This window comes from Chrysochloris asiatica, unplaced genomic scaffold (genome assembly GCF_000296735.1).
Source record: "Chrysochloris asiatica unplaced genomic scaffold, ChrAsi1.0 scaffold00005, whole genome shotgun sequence".
NCBI lineage: Eukaryota > Metazoa > Chordata > Mammalia > Afrosoricida > Chrysochloridae > Chrysochloris > Chrysochloris asiatica.
The window spans coordinates 31,146,224-31,155,899 of record NW_006408523.1 but is presented as its reverse complement, the minus strand read 5'-3'; the positions used below and the strand labels follow the sequence as shown (position 1 = coordinate 31,155,899).

The 9,676-nt window shown below is 35.3% G+C and overlaps 1 pseudogene; it reads right to left on the bottom strand.

Moving 5' to 3' along the window:
- Nucleotides 1-324: 324 nt before the first annotated feature.
- Nucleotides 325-9,676, bottom strand: part of LOC102840873 — a 112,613-nt pseudogene continuing 103,261 nt past the window's right edge.

Sequence of the window (9,676 nt, the reverse complement as noted above, 5' to 3'; positions counted from 1 at the left end):
ACATGAGCCTTCAAAAACTTCATGGAAAATGTAATTAATATATGGAATTTTCATGAATTTTTTGAAGCCCCTTTATCTAATGTCTATATCAGCTTTACTGAATGCTAATAAAAATGAAAACAGGAGAAAATATTATTGTAGAATACTGCTTTAGAAGAACACATTCAGAGAATTATATTCGTAATTTTTTCCCCATTCACTGCAGAATATTCCTGATTCACTCATGCCACAGAGTTTATATTTTAAATTAACAAGTCTATGAGCTGTACATATTGAATCTCACAGCATCTATACATTTGCTATGCTTTAAGATTAGTTTTTGGATTACTGTGCTTCTTTCTCTGATTTTCGTGACTGTTTCCGGGAATTCAGTGAAACTTCTGTTGTCGATGAACATGCAGTAACAACAAAAGCATCTCTAAATCTCTAAGTGTGATTTCAAACAGTATTGTGGATTCCTTCTGGCTTGGTGATTTGTACAACGTTGCTCCCGGTGAAAGATAGCTGTATTGTAGCAGCATGTCTCCAACTTTCCTGTAAATCAGGAATCAAGGAGGCTTGATTTCTACCAATCTTTGTTGTCATTTGATTAAAATTATAGCTGATCTGTGATTATTTGCAAGGCTGATCAGTTGCTGGGCAGGCCACTTAGTAACCTAGTATGATGGGCTAAGTCATCTAGGTCATGTCGAAAAGAAAAAGCAATACTATCTACAATCACTAATCGCACCTTTCAGTATTCTAACTGTAAGTCGGGAAGTTAAACTTGTGCTAGTAGCTCTGGGTAGTCACGCCAATGAAAATAATAAATATGGGAAAGAATATTTCAAGAGTGAAATCCTCCAAAGCTTTCTGGAGGTCCTTTCCTACATGTGCTTCTGCTATAAGCTGAAGGTGCTGAATGCAGGCAGTAGCAAGGTCTACCACTCTAACAACCATAAAACTTCTCTCTGCATCAATACAAATTGCTTCACCTGCCACTTCTCCAAAACATTCTGATATCTGCACATCACTGCCAACTGCATACATAATTGTGTTTTTCCAACACCTGGTGGACCACAAATTTCTGTTGTTTTCTTTGACAGTACTCCACCCCCAAGACTACAATCTACTGCTGAACAGAAGTTAACCATGAAACCCTGGGTATGCTCCTACTCAAGAACTGTCAGTGCTGAACACTTCTTGCCCAACTCAGATGTACCAGCATGTCTTGGTATATTTGTGAGATGTTCTCTTCTTATTATTTGCAGTGTTTCTAAGATTTCTTCTTTAGAAATTCCAACTTCTTTGATAAACTCAGAAGGTTTCACCTCTAGGAGTTCCTCAACCATCTGGAAACCTGCAGACACCAATTTCACCAGCAGCACTAGGGACAATGGGAAGCTCCCTACATACCACTGTCTTTCAAAACAAGATGCCTATGCATGGAGCCTCCCACAGCTCAAAGACTTAATTTTGCTTGGATCCACAAGCAACACTTAAGGAAGCAGCAGTCAAGAAATCAAATGACGTATTATATCAGGAAATCTGCTGCAAAAGACCTCTAAAGTGTTAAAGGACAAAGGTTTCTTTAGGCCTAAAGTTCACTTGACCAAATACATGTTATTTTCAATTCCCTCATATGCAAGCAGTAACTGAGGAATTGGTGCATTTTAATTTTGGTGTTGGTGAGGAATATTGAAAGTACCATACACTGCCAAAAGAACAAAGAACTCTGCCTTGGAAGAAGTGCAGCCAGAATGTTTCTTGGAAGCCATGATTATGAGATTTCACCTTCATCTCATATACTTTAGACATATTATCAGCAGGGACAAGTCCCTGCAAAAGGACATGCTTAGCAAAGCGGCAGGTCATCAAACATTATAAGATTCCCAAGGAGATGCACTGACACAGTGACTTCCACAATGAGATCCAACATGGCAAATATTGTGAGAGATATGCAGGACTGGGTACATTCTGTTATGTATCACTATGAGTCAGAACTAACTGGACAATACCTAGCAACAAAAAACTTAAGATAAAACACATCACTCAAGGATGTCACATCCTCTCATTGGAAATGGGTTCATTCATTTTTGTTTATAAGAATGATATTATTATTGTGTTAGGTGGAAATATGATTGTTATTGAATTTATTTGTATATTCAATATAGTTTAAGGAGCTGTATTGTTTAAGTGCTAAGTTAACAAGGGGCCAATATGTATGGCAACAATTGTGAGATTGGCCCAGGACCGTGCAGTGTTTCATTCTGATGTGCATATGATCGCTATGAGTCGGTACTGACTCAATAGCACCTAATAACAACAAATACATATATATGTGTGTGTGTGTGTGTGCATGTGTGTGTGTGTGTAGAATATATAAGAAAATCTGTGATGTTAACTATTTTCAACTGTAAAATTCAGTGGCATTAGCTACAAAAAAATGTTGTTTAAGTGCCACCGTTATCTATTTCCAACACTTTCAGATCACTGAATTTTTTTTTAGATAATTAGATAAGTGCTATATTTAAAAACAGCCTTTATTTTTTCTTTTGTTGAATTTTGCTGTATCTAAATCTGGTTTTCTGTTATACTGTTGTTGTTGTTAAGTGCCGTCGAGTAGGTTCCGACCCATAACGACCCTGTACAGGGTTTCCGAGGGTGTAAATCCTTACGGGAGTAGAAAGCTTCATCTTTCTCCCTCGGAGCGGCTGGTAGTTTCGAACCCCTGAGCTTAAGGTTCGCAGCCCGATTCGTAACCACTACGCTACCAGAGCTCCTTATACTATCAAACATAATTTAGCATGAGTATTCAACAATTGTTGTTAAGTGTAAAAATGAGATTAATGAAAACCCATAAAAAGTCCTTAAATTAAAATACATATTAATTTTCTAATCCACAGTTAAATATGTAAAAAAAAAAAGATAACTTTTTTTTACTTCTCGATTATTGATGAAAAGTCAAAAGCCACATCCAGTGTCTAGGTGTATGAAAATAAAGACACTCTATAAAGGAAAAAAGGATACCAACTATGTGTGTATTTCTAATGGCAGGTTGATAAATTGACTATACTTTGAGAATTGGTAAACCAGCAACATTCTTTATAATGTATTAATATAGAAAAAAAGCATATCTACTTCCATTTGCAAAAATACAAAAAGTCATGAATATTTTCTATTATTTAAATTGTCTGGATTAATGTTCTTTTTTTACTCTACAAGATGGAAAATTAGTAACTAACCATCTATTACACAGCAAAGAGCAAACAGAAGCTCCTCAATGATATTTATTAGCTCTACTTTATCTCCTGGAACTTTCTGCTCTTGGAGAGATTTATAGTCCCTGAAACCCTATGCAGAATCACTAGGAGTCAGCACTGACTCCACAGCACACAACCCCACAACCATCAGCACTTTATCACCCATTCATTCCTAAATCCGTTGTAACTGGGTTTCTACATATCCTAGTCCAATAAAAAATATTATCAAATATGTCACAAAATCCCATGTATCCAAACCAAAACATTTTTTTTCTGTGGGTTTGTATTGTATTTACTATTTAAAATTCTGACTGTTTGTGTACTATCCTACCACGGGACTGCTTACATAAAATATTTACTTCCCTTTCTTGTATCTGTTAATACTCCCTTTCTTCTTATTCTGTTAACTGTGTTGCTGCTATTGTCGCTGTTTTTACCCACATAAACACATTTATTAACTTTTGATGTTTAAACTAGGAGAGAACAAAATATCTTGTTTGGTAAAAAGACATAATATGCTATCTCTATGTGTTCTTCAATGACTACAAAACATAAACATATAATAAAGAATTGAGTAAAAACAGATCAAATGTTATTTAAACCATATGTTTTAATTGACCTCATGGCTAAATCAGAAATCCATGAATTTGCACTCCCAGGGTTTAATTTTACATCTACATGTAGTGACTTACTTATCTAAATCTTCAGCCGAAATCTCTTCTCAGTATCTACAATTGTTTGCACAATTGCTTGTCCATTTCTACTCTGGTGCCTCATATGAACATCTCAAACTCAGTCTCTAAATTCATGATAATTATATTTAATATAGGCAGATTCTGTTTCTACATTATTTACTTTGTTAAATATAGTTATCAGATACTAGATCCCAATATCTAGAGTCCTTTTTTGTAATACTAATTCCAGTTTATTTTAGGACAGTTTTCAGTTTACAGAAAAATTATGCAGCCTGTATAGAGTTCCCATGTCCCCATCACATATTGTTTTCATTAACATATTTCTTGCATTAGTGTAGTGCATTTCTTATAATTGCTAAACTAATGTTGATACATTGTTAACTAAACTCCATAGCTTACATTAGCATTCATTCTTTGTATTGTACAGTTTTATGGATTTTGATAAATGAGTAATATCCTGTATCAAAAACTACACTATTATATAGAATAGTTCCAGTGACCTATAAATTAACTGATTCGTCCCTTTTTCTCTATACTGTTCCCATGTCAACCACTGATGTGTTCACTGTAGTCACAGTTTTACCTTTCCCAGAATGCCCTATAGTTGTAATTATAGAGTTCAATTAAAAATTTTTGCATTTATTAGACACTCACATCCATTAGCAACCATGCCCCTACAAATGACAGCTTGTATTACTTCTTTAATATGTCCTCACTTCCTAACTACATTATTATTCAGTTCTTTCTGGACCAAATTATACTAATTATGATAAATAATGATAACAACTATTCAAAATTATCATATTTTATACTTATGTTTAGTGCTTCACCCTATCCATGTTATAGTTATAGAGATTTTGATTCAGGCACGTTAGACAAAATATTCTGATAGAAGTCTTGGTGGCATAATGGGTTATGCATTGAACTGTTAACCACAAGGTCAGCAGTTAGATTCCACCAGTTCCCATAAACATTCACAGCCTTGGAAAGCCTATGGAACAACTCTACTCTGTTCAATAGGGTAACTATGGGTCCAAACTGACTTGTTGGCAGTGGGTAGTACTCATGCTACTCTTCATAACTTGTCTTCTCAGATTCCAGGTTCTCTCAGCATAACCTGTCTTTAACAATAAACTCAGGAATATCTGCAAACTAAATAATAATAATAATAATGAAGAAAGCTGGCGTGTATTATGTTAAGCCTTTTGTATTCCTTTGCATTGTAGACTGTATATAGCTAAAATCTGTAGGTCTTAAAATCACATACAAAACTCTCAAAAGCAACCTAGTTGATAATATCCCACCATTTCCACCCAGAAACACAAACCAGTATCAATGGACAGCTGACATTCCCATTAAAATTAACTTCATCTCGATCTCTTTGTGGATCACTATTAATTGTCACTTCAGCATATAGAATTTTTTTCTCAGAAACTTTACTAAAAAAGTCAACAATTTTCTATTTCATGTGTATACATGAGAAAATTTATGAAACCATAACTTTATGTCAGAAACTACAATAAGGCATTGAAAATAAGATTTTGAAAACTATTTGGTCTCCCAAAGTTAAAAATTCAGTAGTTTCCAGCTATTTCGTAGTGTTTCAGACACTTTAGAAATTGTGCTACATCTTTTAGCACATTATATTACTTTCCAAAAAAGCTTATGAAGGAGGTACAGTGTTATCTCTCTTTTACTGATTTCAAATAAAACTAAGCAAAAAATACATGGAAAGTAAGTGATAAACACTGAACTCTTCCTAAATAATTCTCTTTTAACCATTATTGTATAACTATTTCTTAAAACTGTTATAAATATTATTGTTTATCACAAACACATTCCAATTGAGGCTGTCCAGCTTTTGCAAAATACAGGGGATATATATGTATTCATATACACACACATATATATGTGAATATGAAAGTGATTAATGTATCAGGCAGCATGCTTAAATCCTTGATCTTCACATCATTAATAAAACTTTCGGCACTGTAGGATAAACAATGAACTAAAAGGTCATTTTGAATCACAAGGTCAGTAGATCAAACTCACCAGCTGCTCCTCAGAAACCTTATATAGGGTTACTTTGAGTTGGAACCAACTCAATGGAACAACAACAAATAAAACTTTATTGAGTATCAAACATCTGGTCCTTTTTATTTAAAAAGGTCTGTCTTAGTTATCTAATGCTGCTATAACAGAAATACCACAAGTGGATGGCTTGAACAACCTGAAATATATTATCTCATAGTTCAGGAATGCTGGCTTTCAGGGAATGCTTTCTCTTTACTGGCTCTGGGGAAAGGTCCTTATCTCCTTTCAGCATTTGTAAGCTCAGTATTTTTTGGAGTCCTGCTGTAGCACTGTAGGTTAAGCACTGAACTGCTAACCACAGGCTTGGCAATTCAAATTCATCAACTGCTCCTTGTAAAGTATATACAGGATCACTGTAAATCAGAACCAACTTAACAATGGTAATTAACAACAACAACAGCTATTCCAACCTTGATCCTCTTATTGGTTTATCACATTAAATCACATGGGGATAGCTATATCTCAACTGTCAAGCCTTTGAGAATCCTGACCCAGTTAAGTTGACACAAAATCTTAGCCCTCACAAGTTCCACAACCCACTGAGAAACAAGCAGACACAAAAAAGTTAATTGTGATATAACAATCTCTACATTGTTGCTAAGTGATGTTGAGTTGGTTCCACTCATAAAGACCCTGTACAGGCTTTCCAAGGAGTGGCTAGTGAGTTTGAACCACTTACCTAAGTGATTCAAACCAATCTTGCATTTCAGTGCTTATCCTACAGTGCCACACCAGGACTTCATGTCTACACTTGTTGTCATTGTCACTACTGTTATGTAAAATGCATATGTAAACAAAGAAGAGGTCAAATAAATTCTTACCAGTAGATCAGGAAAGACTTTAGAGAAGTGCTTTTAAATATTGTTCTTGAGTAAATGAGGAATTTACATAAGCAGTTATAGACAGTTCACACTGAGGAAGGTTTGGAAATGTAATAATGAAAAGTGCATTCTCAGAAATAGCAAGCAAGCACATGTGTATTTAGGACAGGATGTGGATGGGGTGGCTTGTCATGAGGCTAGAAAAGTGGGCAGGAGCTCAACAGTGAAGATGCTTGTGTGCTCGGAAGAGAAATTTGAATTCCACCGTTAAAGCACCCAGTGGTTTCTTGACATCATGTCAAAAAATGGCATGTTTTTCAAATGCACTTAAATATATCCCTGACCAACCCAGAGCTCCAAAAGAGATAAATCATGCTTGGGCTGAGAATCCTGCTAGATGCACTTGCAGAACCCTGGATATTGCAGGCACTTCAGGCAGCAAATACAGTTCATTAAATTCTGCCTTAAGGGTTGCTGAAACTGTGTCTAAAGCAGTTAAAGCAAAACAGCCTGCCAAAGCAAATGATGCCTTCAGTTTTATTCAATGCAGCTCATATTTTAAAATGTCAAAGTGGTATCAAATTCAATGCGAAAAATACAATTGTACAAGCAAATATTAAAGTAAATGAATGATAATAATATCAATAATATTAAATAGGATGCATATTGTTGTTGTTGTTAAGAGCTGTCGAGTCAATTCCATCTCATAGATACCCTGTATTGGGTTTCTGAGGCTGTAAATCTTTGCAGGAGCAGAAAACATCATTCTTCTCATGTGGGGAAGCTGGTGGACTCAAACTGCCAACCTTGTGGTTCACAGTGAAGTATGTATCTTACAGAGCCACCATGCACCTATGTATACATTTATTGTTGTTGTTAAGTGCTGTCGAGTAGGTTCCAACCCATAGCGACCCTATATAGGGTTTCTGAGGAACAGCTACTGAATTTGAGTTATCGACCTTGCAGCTCAAACCGACCTTAAGGTAGAGTGCTTATCCTATGGCACCACAATAGGACTGTAAATTGGAGCCATAAAATAGGCTCCAATTCATAGTGACTTTATATATTACAGAAAGAAGAGTTTCCCCGTCCTGTAACATCTTCATGATCTTTGGTATGCTTCAGTCCATTGTTGCCTTCATTTTGGATTTTGCGGGCCTTCCAACCTAGGGACTCACCTTCCAGCACTATATTAGGCACTATTCTGTTGTGATCCTTAGGTTTTCATTGGATAAGTTTTTGAAGTGGATCACCAGAACTTTCTTCCTTGTCTGCCTTTAGTCTGGAAGCTTTGATGAAATCTGTCCACCATAGGTGAGCCTGCTGGTACTTGTTAGATTGGACGCATAACTTTGGGAATCATGTCACCAAGGTATGTCAAACTGACACATGGTAATGGACTATTATAATATTAGGTTCATAATATTAATTTATTATTAATTGTAAGAAGATACATATTTAATTTATAGTTATAAGAAATATAAATGTCCCATGTATACTAGATTTAACTGTTTTTTGTTTTGTTAATGTTTATAATTTTATCTTGGAACAGAAAAATATGCAGAATGTGGTGGAATTACGGAAGCCAGAGAGTTAAAAGCTGAGTGGAAAGGGACTGTCTTAATGTTGACGACAAAAGAACAAAGAGCGTATAATTGCCTGTGGTCAGTAAATAATTGTTTCATTTAGAGTACTGAAAAGTCTTACGATACATACACAATTTGAAAATTCCGGATTAAACACTTTATATTTTCTTGATACGTTACCTTCATACGTTCTATGCTGCTATTGTAACATCATTCTCACTTAAATAAATTAATAAATTTGAATCTTCTAAAAGAATAATCCACATGAAAGAACATTTTAATTGCTGTCAGTTCGTGCACTTACATAACTCTGAGTATTGTTATTGTTGTTTTTAAGTGCTGTTGAGTTGGTTCTGACACATAGTGACCCTTCATAGGACTTTCAAGGAGCAGCTGATGAGCTTGAATCACTGACCTTGCAGTTCATATCAACTTTTTAGTCCAGCGCATTAACCCACAGTGCCACACCAGGACTCCATTCTGAGTATAATGTCCCTGGATTAAAAGCTAAAACTAGTTTTTCTAGGTCAAAGTATAAGTAAAAGCTAAAATTTGCTTTGGCAGACAAAATCCAAATGATTCTCTTGTTCAGCAATTGTTATATAGATAAGGTATATATTTTGCAATGACAACTTTACAGAAAAGTTAGTATAACTTTCTCTATGTCTCATCTCTGGAGATCTTTGTTTTCATCTAGAGATAACCAGGTTAGTAGAGTTGAAATCTCTCTGAGCTCACTCTTATCTCTTACACACTAACTCCAGAAGAATTCCACTCTTCTAGGGTCCATTTTCCCATAAAAGCTTGCATTCTGATGTACAGAGGTGGGAGAATTTGAGTTATTGAGTAATACATATATTTCATGAAAATCAGCTTGATTGATAATGCTATATCTTCCAAACAGCATGAAATACACATCAGTTGCACACAACTAAATTTAAAGAACATTTTTGGAATGAAATTTACTTCTACAGCTTCAGGTGTAAGTAGGTAAGATGCTTCTGGTGAGCAACTGATCCTTCATAAAACCTTTCTACTCCATTTACCAGTTACGCCACACTGTCTCTCCCAAAGGAGAGTCAAAATTCTTCATTCTCTTCAACTTTCTTGAGAGCCATCATCACTGCATACGTGATGCAGTGATGTGTGTCACATTTCTTGTATCTTTCTGGTGCCCTACACTTATTGAATATATTTAAATGGAGAAAATGTTCTCCTCAATCATTGCCCAAGTCAAT